Source organism: Chondrus crispus, genomic scaffold (assembly GCF_000350225.1).
Source record: "Chondrus crispus Stackhouse genomic scaffold, scaffold_40, whole genome shotgun sequence".
NCBI lineage: Eukaryota > Rhodophyta > Florideophyceae > Gigartinales > Gigartinaceae > Chondrus > Chondrus crispus.
Genome location: NW_005179326.1, coordinates 265,078 through 278,438, shown reverse-complemented (window position 1 = coordinate 278,438; position 13,361 = coordinate 265,078).

Below are 13,361 nucleotides of genomic sequence, written 5' to 3'. Positions count from 1 at the left end.
AGCTATTTCGCGTAAGTTTGCGTCCAGACGTTCTTCCCTAGTGAAGGCTTCCGCGTCGACTTGATCAGAACTCAACGACGCTTGCATTGAAAGTTTCAGACAACGACTCTGCACAGAGGGCGTAAAACCTTCTGCCCTTCTCTTGATGACGTGAAACGTAAATGTTTGGCCGTTGAACAAGATATAGGGTGCCGCCATAACCTCAGCTGATGGGAAGTGAACAGAATGCGCAAATACGTCCCAGGCTCGAATAAAGCTTTGAATGGCGAACCCGATGCGCTGGCCTACTTCCCTAGTGACAGTGAAAGAGGGCAAAACGGCTCTGCCTAAGCCTTCGACTGCTGCTTTCTTGTGCCTCTTCTTGGGTGGAGGTCTGGTACTGGCACTTCCTCCGCTTGCTGTCTTCTTAGGCCCATACTTTGCCTGAACTGCAAGCACCGTAGATATGAGAAAGAAGATTCTCTCAAACTGAGTAGCAATAGCTGAACGAAACCCTTCCTTACCTGACTTTGGCGCTCTCTTATGAGCAGTAAAGAAAGAGGAGACCAGCAACGAGTACTTGCCATACTGTCCAGGAACGAGCGTGTAGTAGTCCCACGCACGACTGTCAAAGGTGAACTCAAGCCTTAGCGAGCAGCATACGCGATAAGCCTGATCCATATAGTTTGTTTTCAGCTTCTCGATACCGCTGGCATTACTTTCTTCAACTCCACATCCAGCCAACAAATCCATTACGGCCTGCATTTGAACGTATCGGAACTTGTCGATTCGGCAACGGCTCGTCCGGGCATGATTAATACGGGATCAAACTGTGCGCCCGGTAGCACATCGAGTAAGCCAGCATTTCCAGCCACGAGATTGCTTGGGGCTTCGTGTCCTGTGAGATACAACGTCGAGCCACAAGATGAAGGCGCCCTCGGTGGATGTACTCGAGGCGTCCGTTGCGCGTTCGCTCCGATGTCGGGTAAAGCTTTTCCCGAACGGGCTCGGTAGGTATTACCCTCCGCGAGCGCGATGCGACGAACAGCGGCAAGGTCGTTTCGTTTGCCAAACGGAAGGCGATAAACGGTCTGGGTTACTACATCCCTCGTTTGGACAGCCAATCCGCGGATGAAGTAGTTCACCAGCGCAGCGTCGGAGAACACGGCGGTACAGGAGTACGCGGGATCTTCGAGTCGATCTGCGTACACGTTTTCGTTTTCATGCGGGAGTTGACGAATCGTAGCGACCTTCTCGTAGGCATCGTTGAGAAAGTCGTCCGTAAGATAGCGGCGGATCAGCAGGTTCACCAACCCGGGCCACGAAATTGACCCAGCGCTCCGTAGCGAACCGGATCGTAACGCCGTCATCGTGTAAGAAGTGTACAGGCGTTCCACGTCACGCTCCAAGAAATGAGCGATGACTCGTACAGCTACGCCCTCGTTGAGGCGCTGTGCGTTAAAGGTGATGCTGATGTCCTTGAGAAAAGACAGCAACGTTATCGGGGAGGAGCCATCGAAGGTCTTCATCGTAGGCCGTATGCCTTGGCAGCGCTTCACGTATTTGCCAATTCGTCCGGCATCGTTCTCCGAGACGAGAATAGAAGTATTGTCGAGACGATAGAGTCGATCGTCGACAACGTGGCTGAACTCTTGAAGTAAGGTCTTCGTGGGCTCGATCCCAGGCTCAAGAGGTCCTAAATGACCGAAGGGCGTTACAGCGAGTGGCGGTGAAGGCGTTTCCGGTCGGTATGGAATCCTGTTGGAAACAAACGGAGGGCCTGTGGCCCGTGCTTCACGAGCGTGAGTTTCACGACGAAGCCCATTAGGTTCCAGACGATCGGAACCTGCAGGAAGAGGGTCAAAAGGGCGCAGCAAAACAGGACTTGGTCGAGACACGTCGCGAGCGTTCGCGGACGTTGAGGATATATCCGATCCTCTCTCTCTCGCAGCCGATTCGGGCGGCTTCGTTGCTGATTTACTTGAGCGGCTAGGCGCGAGAACGCGCCCATCTGCTCGGCGGTCAGGTCAGTTGACCTATCGGGGATAAGGCTCTCGCAAAGGACGAGTCGAGATTCGATCGTATCGACCTGAGCTCGGAGGCTCTCAAGTCCTTGCGTGAAAGATTGGTATCGACCCAACATTAGGTTACGGAGATTGTGTCGGCAATGCTCGTAGACATCATCATAGACGTCGCTACGGAACGCTTCCCGTATATCCTCGAGGTTTCGAAGCATCGTCTCGTACGAATCCATGTCGGGAGCACCTTGAGTTGGGCGAAAGTTGGAAGCATGTTCAACGACTCCGCTCGGTTCAACCGACGGTGGGATCGGAGCGGACGGTTCCGCGGCTTCGGAACCAGCGAGGGAACGATGAGGCGAACTCATATCGACGAGGCGACGGTTGCCAACGATATTGCTTTGTGCAGCAAACGTAGCGTGCGCTCACACTTCTAGGTCGGGAGCCCAGTGTAGTAGAACGTGCCGCGCTCGACCGGCTTCGGGTAGCGGGAGCTGCGACACGTCGTACTGTAGTTAGAGGCGTGCGAGACGCGACGAGTGCCGTGCACACGTGTAGTAAGAACCACAAAACAAGACAGAAGGGAGTTCGGTAGCTGGTTGGTAGAGGCTTTGGTAGAACGGTGTGGGTTCGACACAACAATGCCACGAAAGGCAGATCGACGTCCTCGACGTGGTAACCCGACGCCGTGCGGAAGCGACGCCGTCACGGAGGAAGAATCCGGGCGCTATGCAGAGCGCTCGTCGTGCGTTACCCCTGCGGTGGAGTACTTTTCGTTGTACTCGATGTACAAAAAGGGAAGACGAAAACGTAGTCAGGCGAAAGACTCAGGCACAAAACCAAGGGACAAAGGGGTCGGCCCTCGAGATGATGCCACCGCGTTCATCGATCACCCACTCGAGTCCTTCCCCTTCCCTACTTTATTATATCTACTACAGTAGTCCCCGTTCTTACAGTGCCAGACTGTAACGGTACGACTACACGTCGGGCAGTAACGGTCCTGCACTTGGGCGCCAGCAAGGTACGCCGGTATCATACATTAGACGGTATGATTCGAGTACAGTACGTACACGGACGCGAATTGCGCTGCCCAACTTACCGGGCGATAAGGTAATTACCTTTCGAATTGGGAATTAACCAATGCGGTCCTTGTCATACACCATCGGGTGTTCGAGTACAGTATGTACACTAGTGGACACTTGGCGATATACCACAATTCTGACAATAAGCAGCTATACAACGACTCCATACAACTTTTCTCTGTCGTATTGACCGGTTCGGCTCAGTTCCCCTGGACGCCCTCAGTGGCATCCGCCACTTCCGTGACCTTCCGTTGCATTGCTGTCCGTTTTTAGTTCCTCGGTGGGAAGTCTTTTCCCCTGTTCACATTTCATGTCCCTGTTCACTGTTCATTGTCATTGCGCGATCTGCTTCCCTCTCTATTTTTTGTCTTTCGGAACCCCTGGATGGAGGTGTGTCGGCGACTTCGCGATATTATCCGAGTGTCGGTCCCCTGCTGACGTGCAACCTGCCATAAAAAATATTGAGCTGACGACGGAAGCTCCGCGGGGAAACCCCTGCTCTCCCGATTCCGGCGGGGTCAATAACCCGGTTCATTCACACGTAGGTTCTACGCTCTCTCTCTTGGACGTCATCCCTTACATGCAGACCCAGATTCGCGATGCGATGGGTGAGGAAACGTCAATGTCGTTTCCCGTGATCTCATTCGGGACGTCCTTCTTACTGTTGTATTTCTATCTGAGGTAGCGGACCTTAGGGCGGTTGCGAAACGACGGTTCGTATTTCTCTCATCGTACGCGAGGAATGAATGACATTTTGGTCGTGCAGTGCGGTTCGTAAATAGTTGAGGAGGCGACGAGGGTTCCTCATACACGTCCGTTCATACGTATCACAATTAGTTGATCGCATTGCGATGAGTAACCATCTTGATCCTGTCTCGAATCATGCATTCCAATGGCATTCCAGGGTTCACGGCGATCACATTCTCAAATGGTGCCATCCATCTTGTCGCCCAAGCTGGCGTTTCCGCCCTTGCTGTCGGACGAGCCGCCCTCGCTCTGTCATCAGGGGCACGGGGCGGCGTGTGTAGCCTGTAGGTCGTGAACGCCAGTTGATAAATAGTATGAGAGGCCCTTGGCGAAGTCACTTAGCGTACCGGCGGTCTCGAAAATGACGGGCGAAACTTCTTCGCTATGCGTGTACAGCGCGCGGTCGTTCGTGAGCACTTCCCGAAAGTCGCGTGACTGGGTCTTCGTCCTTTCCCTTCTCCTTGAATGTTATTCTCCGACGGTACGTCGCCCTTATTCGTGGGTTCTCTATTTAAGGACGGTCACAGTTTTCCCGACGGGACACCACGCCGACGCGCTTGCGTTCAATCTCCAATGACAGAGGAGAAATGGGAGGACAGAAAAATTACAACTGTTGTAGGGTAAGATCGATGATCATTTCGCGGACTGACTGATGTCCCGAGCGCAAATGAGCACGAGTATTGATCTGATGCTCGTACTGCACACACCCAGTAGAAGTGGTTTCGGTACGCTTTTTTTTCAAGCAAGTATCGGGGGCCTCAATGAAACCTGCACCAAGCCCTCGTCGGGGGTTCCAACTTCCTCTCTCACATCTGATTCCTTCTTCCGAGGAGCTGACGATACCATTCGTCTCACACAGAGTAACCCCAAAACAAAACAAAAAACGACAAAGGCACAGTAGCCTGTTCGCGTATACGGTGAACCCTGCCCCGACATGTCTCCATCAGTTGGGAGCTTCACCCCGTGGGGCAATTAGAATTACGTCTCTTGTCAGTGCCTTCTGCTCGGCAAAAAAATAATAAGTAAAGAGAATCGTCACAAAAGTAAATTCAGGTACAAGGTCGGAGGGCATCCTTCATGATATTCGACGCATCTTTCCGCAACGCGGACCATACTGTCCGCTTGGTACTCTTCAGGTCTTGTACGACCATCGCTCGTCCTTCGCACCTCATTGCGCGCATCCCTCCGTGGGGCTTCTTCTCCATTCTCAATGGGACGCCTTGTTTCGAATCTTGGGTCTACTGTAGAGTTCCCCTTCTCTTTGGCGTGGCGATAGGCTCCTTCTTGGTCCTTGTAGTGCAATGTGCCTGTCAGGACGTAACCAGGGTCTAACGTTCCAGCAACAACACAACCAAAAAACAACAACCAACAAGAGTTGCCGACGGCACAGCCCTACAGAGTGTCCGATTCTCCCTTTCCGTTTAAGTGGGTTTGCGGCCCACAGTAGCTCAAGTCCTTGATAGGGGGGGGCAAAAGGAAGATAGATGCCCGGCCGGGGATGAATGGTGGTAGAGTTTTGTACAGGCAGCTGCTCGGCGAGTTCGGGGCGGTGATTAAGAAGCCGGGCCCGATGGGTCGTAAAGCCAATGCTCGCTGAGCGCCTGGTACACCTTATACCGTTGATAAGGTCTTCGACGGGGGCGTCGCAACGCAGCCCGACGGGAATTAGCACACACGTAGCAGCGGTACACCTCCGTACTGCCCGATGGCAAAGTACCGACACCGGAACGGTCGCAACCTGTATCCGATGGTACCAACACTGTCCTGTATACACAACAGGACCTTCGAGGGAGACGTCGTCGCAACAGCCTCCGTCGGTGGACGTAAACACGTAGCAGCGCTACACCCACGTGTCGCCCGATGGCTAAGACACCTACACCGGTCCGGTCGCAACCAAAGCCGATGGCACCAACAACAAATAAAAGAACCAACACAAGAGCCCGATGACTCCAGTCGTCACAATGCGGATCGCAATCAGGCACTGTGGAATCAACACAAAATAAGGGAATAGAAATAGAGATAGAATTTGAAATGGATAGGTGATATAAAGGGAAAGGAAAGGGAACCCCCGAGCGCAAAGGATAACGTGATCTGTGGTAAAAGGGAGCGTCTTGGGAAAGACGGACTTCGACCAAGGCGATATTCAACTCTGGCAACTCGGGTTACCTTTACTCACTTGGGTTGGTAACTGGACTATGCTATATAGCCCCGCCGGGGCGAGTACAGTAGCTCCCGGCTCTAGATTCTAGATCTAATTTGTAAATAGAATTAAATAAATAATTAAAATAATCGTGCGCATCGTTGCATAATTAAAATAATCGTTCGCATCGTTGCACACGTGTGTCCTCCAGCCCGGACCACAGTATCCAATCTTTTTCCTTTTCTCACTTCCTTTCACCCCCCTACCCGAGACGGGTATTGCACTACACGCCCCCAGAGTAAGGGAGCAGCGACCCCTTTGGCCAGAACGGAGGAAAAGGAGGAAGAACAAGATCGTCCCGTGCCGGTTATTCTTGGGGGCCGGAAGCACACGCTCCCCAGTTTAGCCGTTCCACCGCCTGGTGGAAGCTTATGCCCATTGAGCCCTATCCCCTCCGGGGTCCCAATTCCACTCGCCCGTTTACTGGAGTCATAACTGCCGCCCTCGTAGAGAGGTTGGTGGTGTTATAATTTGCCGCTACCGTGGACACCCCCTCCGTGACGGATTAACACCGAACCGGAAGGATCCATAATATTACAGCTGGTCTCCCGACCTAGAAATCTATTTCTAGGATTATTTTATTGATCTCCGAATCGGACAACTGGGATTGGAAGGGATCGAGAATCACCGCCTCGTTTCAAGATGAGTGGACGAGAAGACGCGAAATCGCAGGGGGGCTTCCCCAGAGACGTCAGGGACGATGAGTCAGTAAATCGGTCTCAGCAGGGGGGACCAAGTCGCCCGGAGGGCTCGACAGATAACGGGGGCTCCGTAAGAAGCGTCGAGGCACGAGCTGCGCATGTGAAGTGCCTGGCCCGCGCAAAGACGCGATCGCAGACAAGAGCGGCATTACCACCGACGCCGGCGGAGGAGCCCCTCGAAGGCCGAAAACGCGGAGAGAGCGAGCCGGCCCCCGCCGTAGTCGGCGACGAGCGTCCAAATAGGATGACGATCCACGGAGACGCCTTGGAGGCCTGTAGCATAAACACCCCCAGCGGCGGAGGGGTGTAGCTAACAGCCCGACGGTGACCCTTGATCGGCGGAAGACGGGGTCTCCTCCTGCTCACGGAACCGGGCACGGGCCCAGTAGCAGTGTAGTAGAGCGGGTCGGGGTAGGTCGCGCGCACACACGAGCGGATCGACGCTTCGACGCCCCGGAGCAGCGCTGGGTGACGTACCAGCGCTGACGGGCGGAGGCGGATCTCGGCTCGCTTGCGTGTCGCGCAACCCGACCCGTGCCGGTCCCTAACTAAAAGGCGCGCGAAGGTGTCGCGCTCATTAGAGTAAGCTGGAGGGTTGCGCCGCGGTCGTGGATCGTGCCCAAGCTACCTTGGTCCTCTCCCCGCCGGCGCCCTTCCTCCTATTTAATATACAAATCGACGTTATCATACTATAGTACAGTATCGTGCTACTGTACCAGTGCGGGTCGTCCCGCACTGTAATACTGTCAGCCATCGGGCTGACAGCACACGGGTCGTACACGTGTGCTGGCGCGCGCGCTGTAAGATATGCCTGCGCGCACGCTGTAAGGTCCGTACCTTACAGCGAGATCTAGATCTAATTGCAAATCTAATGTACACAGTAGTCGTCCGCAATTATGCCACAAGGCCCACCGGGACCTAGGGGACCTGACCCAGAGGGCGGACCTAAACACGTGGTTGACGGCCGAGCTGGACAAGCAAGTCCCGGCTGCCGTGGAGGCGCAATTGACAAGCACGCTCCGAAAGATTGTTGAGGATCACAGTCGGACCCTCGTAAGGAGCGCCGTGGACGAAGTAGTCGGACGCGGCCCCTTTTGGGACACGATCACTTCAACTGTGGGGGACGTTAACCCGGGCAGAGGTGCGCGCTTGAGCGCCGCAGGCAGAGCGACCGCCGTTAGCGACAACGGAGGTACTACCGCCGTGGCTGATGCTCAGGAACGCGCGGCCGCAGTGCTTCCAAATGGGAAGACGTGAGACCCAGTGGGATGGAGAAGAGCGCGATGGACGACTTCAAGCCCAAGAGATGGGGCAGCCACCCGCGTTTTCGCCCGGAGCCGGTCGCGTAGTGCTGCCGACGCAGAAGTACCGGAGAAAGACCAAGGGCAAGGGATACGAGACCGACGAATCGGAAGCTAGTGACGACACGAGGGACGAAACAGATTCTTCTGAGGACGATTTTGAAGTAGACGTGCGGCATATGCGTCGGATTCGCCCCCTAAACGACCTCTTTAAAAAGGTCATGGATTACCGCCGGTATCGGCTGCACAGCCGTTCGGGACGATACAACGCCAAGGTTGCCAACACGGTTTCGAGGGCAGGAAAGCGGATGGCTCTACAGATGAAGGGCGTGACCTTCAGTGGAGACGACCCTATTGCGGTGCTAAATTTCCTCCCCAGGTTTACGTCGGCGTGCAACCAGAACGGCGTGCATGAGGGAGCAGCCCTCTGGTGCTTCCAGTTCTTCATGACTGGCACGGCCCTGGCAAAGGTGCAGACCCGTATTGTGAGGGAGTCTGGAGTAGCCGACGCCCGTAGGGACGAAGTGTTGTCGTCCTATCCGGAGGTTTTCAATTACCTCCTCAGGACATACGCGACCAATGAAGTCATCGCAGAAGCCTACGCCGAGGTAACGAACTTTATACAGAGTTCGGGGATGTCCGAAACGAAGTATGGGGACCGCCTCTGGAGGAAAGCCCTCCGCTGTAGGAATGTCTTTTCCGATAATCGGCTCAAATCGCTCTTCGCAGAGGGGCTCCTCCCGGCAATCCGTACGCAGGTGCGTCACCACCTCACGACGCACCCCTGCATAGCTCTTACGGAGCTAACGCGGTACGCCGAGGGCATGGGGACTGCCTACCTGGGTCGGAAGAATTACCCAGCAGCCGCAGGCAGCCGGGACAGCTCGGGCCACCGGACGGGACGCCAGCAGCGTAGCCTGCTCCTCACCGAAGAGTCGTTCGAACCGGGAGCCCTCGAGGAAGGGGATATTTCCTCGGACCGCCCGCTCGCGATGGCCGTCGAGACGGACGCGTTCCCCTCGCCCCCGGGGACACGCAAAACGTACTTCACAGCCTCTCCGGTTGGACGGCACCAGAGCGTGGGAGCAGTATGTGGCCCAAGCCAAACAAACCCCCTCGGGGAGGAGACGCCCGGCATTGGGAGCCACCTGGACAGGACGCGAGCAGCGGAACTCCCTGCCGCCTCTGCTTTTCGCGGGAGAGAACTTGCTGTCATGGGATGTCGCCGGACGTCCGAGCTCGGATTTTGGCCCAACGGGAGACAAACTTCCAACAGAGACGCACCCAGAGGAATTACAGCCCTGCGGAACGGGCTCGAAACTCACCAAGGGCGAATCCGTCACCGAGTTTCCGGACAACCCTTTTTCCGGGGACCCCGCAGGGAACCCAGTTTATCGGACCGGGCGCGTATTCCGGCGGCACCCACGGAAGGAGGCCGGGAAACGACAGGGAGGCAGCGTAGAGGCTTCTGTTTCCCTTAAACCGAGTCTCGTCCGGAGGGAAGCACCCCCGACCCGAAGGACACACCGGCACCGGCAGAAGGGAAAGCCTCGCGGGAATAATGTAGCAAAAGACCCGGTTTGAGTCCTGAGAAAGGAGAACTATAAAATAGACTTGTCAGTCGGATGCCGACCGACGGTTATGTTTCCTATCAGGGGTGTTATAGACACTGGAGCCGGCCCTAACATTATCCACGAGTGCGTCCTTCTCACGAATTGGAGAGAGAACGCGGCGAGAAAACCGACCCCACGAGTAACGGACGATTCGAAGAATGCAATGGCTCTTATCGGAGTGGTGGTGCTACACGTCCGAATTGGAAATATGACCACGAGGACGCGTTTTTTAGTGGCGAGCAGCCTAGCGGTGAGCGCCATTTTGGGGGACGGAGTTTATCGATCGCCATGTGAGGGGCATTTTGCCAAAAGAGAGGCGAGTCGTCTTCGGCAATGGAGGAAGTGTGACCCTGCTGGGGAGCGCCCCGGGGCCCGAAGGGAATCGGAAAAATATGGAGAACCTGCCGACACGGACGAGATCCAACAAGGTGCGAGTGGCTAAGTAGATTGTGCTGCCATCGATATCACAAGTGCTGGTATCGGTAAACACCGAGGCAAGAGGCCTGGTGTTCCTGCAGGGTCACCCGAAAACGGTTAAGAAGAACCTCAGCCTGATGGCGAACGGGGTAATGGAGCCCACAGGGCTCCCATTTTGGGTCCGCATGAGCAATTTCCGTGATCGACCGGTACGGATTCCGAAGGGAGCTGTCATAGGGCTCGCATTACCGGCCCCCAGCAGTGCTGACGGTAACGTCCCAACAGGCTCAAGAGCTGGGCCTCGACCCCTTCGGTGGTCCACCCTCGCCGGGACGGGATGAAGGAAAAATTGGCGAGGAGCGAAGTAGTCGAGCGGATCACTGGACGGAGCAGCTAAAGATAGCCGCCGAATACCAGACCCACAGGACCCGAATTGTGGACCTGTTACGGGAGTTCGAAGACATTTGGTCCGGGCGATTGGGGATCATAGCGAGCGAAAAGCATCGGATAGACCTCGAGGACGGCGCCCGGCCTGTTTATCAGCCCCCTTATCGGGCGGGGCATCGCACCAGAGCCGTCGAGAAGACCGAGATTGAGCGGATGTTAAAAGAGGGGGTCATTGAGCCATCCAGCTCAGAATGGGCTAGCCCCGTAGTCCTGGTGCCAAAGAAAGACGGCACCCTACGCTTTTGTGTGGACTACCGGCGCCTCAACGCGTTGACCCGTCGGGACTCGTACCCCATTCCGCGGATGGACGAATGCATTGACTCCCTTGGGGACGCCACCATCTTCTCCACCCTCTACTGCAACAGCGGGTACTGGAAAGTCGAGGTGGATGAAGCCGACGAGGATAAGACGACATTCACGTTCCATATGGGGTTATACCGACTCATCCGGATGCCGTTTTGTCTCAAGAACGCCCCAGCGACTTTTCAAAGGGCGGTGGACATTATCTTGTCACGGGTTAGGTGGCAATACGCCTTGGTGTATCTCGACGACGTCATCGTATACTCCAAGACCTTACAGGAGCACTTCACCCACATGAGGACGATCTTGGGGATGTTAAAAGATGCGGGAGTGTCCCTCAAACTCCCCAAGTGCCATTTCTTTCAAACCTCGGTGGACTATCCGGGTCACGTTATTCGACCTGGAAAGTTGGAGATGAGCTCACGAACGTGCGAAGCAATTCGGCAAGCCAAGGCGCCGACAACCCAGACGGGAATCCGTTCCTTTATCGGTCTCTGTAACGTATTCCGGCGCTTTGTGCCGAACTTTGCACGCATTGCAACCCCCTTGAATCGCAAGCTCGAGAAAAGACAGCCCGCAAAATTTGGCGACCTCACGGACGAAGAGCACGAGGCGTTCGAGGAGCTGAAACGACGTCTCACGTCACCTCCAATCCTGGCGCTGCCCAAGCAAAAAGGGAGCTACAAGTTGGACACAGACGCATGTGAACATCAGGTGGGATGCACTCTCCTGCAGGACCAAGGGGGTCCCGTTTACGTCCCAATTGGGTATTGAAGTCGAGCCCTGACGAAGCAGGAGCGCGACTACACTACGACGGAAAAGGAAGGTTTGGCCATTGTTTGGGCTATCCTCCTCCTACGGCCGTACCTGGAGGGACAAAGTTTACCGTTCGGACGGACCACGATTCCCTGAGGTGGGTCCTGAACCTAGCCGATGCCAAGGGACGATTAGCCCGCCGGCGCCTCCGGTTATTGGAATACGACTTCATAGTCGAACACCGTGCAGGGATTAAAAACCAGGCAGCCGACGCCCTCTTGCGGCTTGAGACGACCGGATTGGATACTTCGACCCTGAGGGATGAAATACCTTGCTACGTGGTAGACGAAGACGTGCAAGGAGATCTACTGTCCTCCGAGGGCGTGACACCTCGTTATCCCGGCAACCCGGACGTGATGACTCTCGCGCATGATGATGCCGAGATATTGCCCGTGACGCAAGAAGACCTAATTCGGGCGCCGAAGACAGACTCGTATTGTAAGACCATGATGGAAGAGGTCCGGAAATTGGGAACGCAGTTTGAAGTCAATCAACACGGCCTCCTGTGCCGGCGCGCACCCTTGGACGGGAGTATACAGATCGTGGTCCTGGCGTCCCTGAGGGCAAGAATCTCCTTCCTGAGTCATTACCCGAGATTACAGGGACACCCCGGCACGAGCAAGATGTACGAGACAATGAGGGGTCTGTACTACTGGCTTCATATGGCTTCCGACGTCCAACACACGGTCGCCGACTGCCGGTCGTGCGCCCGCGTGAGGGGAACGCAATACCGCCAGCAGAAGAAGCTGACGTTGTTCCCCGCCGCCGGGCCGCTAGAATTCCTCGCCATGGGCCTGTATGGACCCTTGCCAAAAAACCCACACAGGACCCGCCACATATTGGTCATCACAGACCGCTTTACCAAGCTGTGCCGCGCTATACCCCTTCGGACGACTCAAGCTCAGGTGGCCTACACATTCCTTGACGCGTGGTTATACCCGTATGGCATGCCGGATACACTGCTGACCGACAACGGACCCCAGTTAACAGCTAAATTCTTCGAAGCCGTATGCAGCCTTCTCGGAATTCGGTACGTGCTCACGACGGCCTATCATCCGCAAACTAACAGTCAGGCCGAGAAATTCGACCGGACGTTGGCGACCCGATTGCGGCATTACGTCTCCGAACACCAACGGGACTGGGACGATTACGTACAACCCCTGACGTACGCGTACAATATGCAGGTTCACAAGTCGACGGGTACGACCCCCTTTGACCTCATCTTGACGCGGCACCCACCAGGGATATCCGTCCAAGCTCCTCTGAGCGCCATACCGTCCCCAAATGAGAGTGAACCGACATCGGCACAAATGAAGCGAATCACCGTAGGGTGATTCGCTTCATTTGTGCCGAGCCGGTGCTGAAGATTCTCTCCCGCGCGGGTACCAAGTTGACACACGCCCAAGCACAGTACAAGAGAAACTTCGACAAGGCCGTAAGGACGTTACCGTCCTTCGACGTCGGACAGGAGGTCTTTCTCGACAAACCCACGGATTTTTCCGCGACGCCGCTCGAGAATGAGGACGGCCACCGGAAACTACTTCCTAAAAGGACAGGTCCCTGTAGGGTCATAAAGACGTCACTGGACAGAGACACCGTCACGATTGAGCGCGACGGTCTCTTGGACACAGTATCCACAAACCGTGTGATAAAGGCGCCGCAACCCTCCGTTCCGAAGGCCCCCTCGCCCGTAAGGTCGCCGCCCATGGCGATACCCCCGCCAAGCGGAACCACACCACC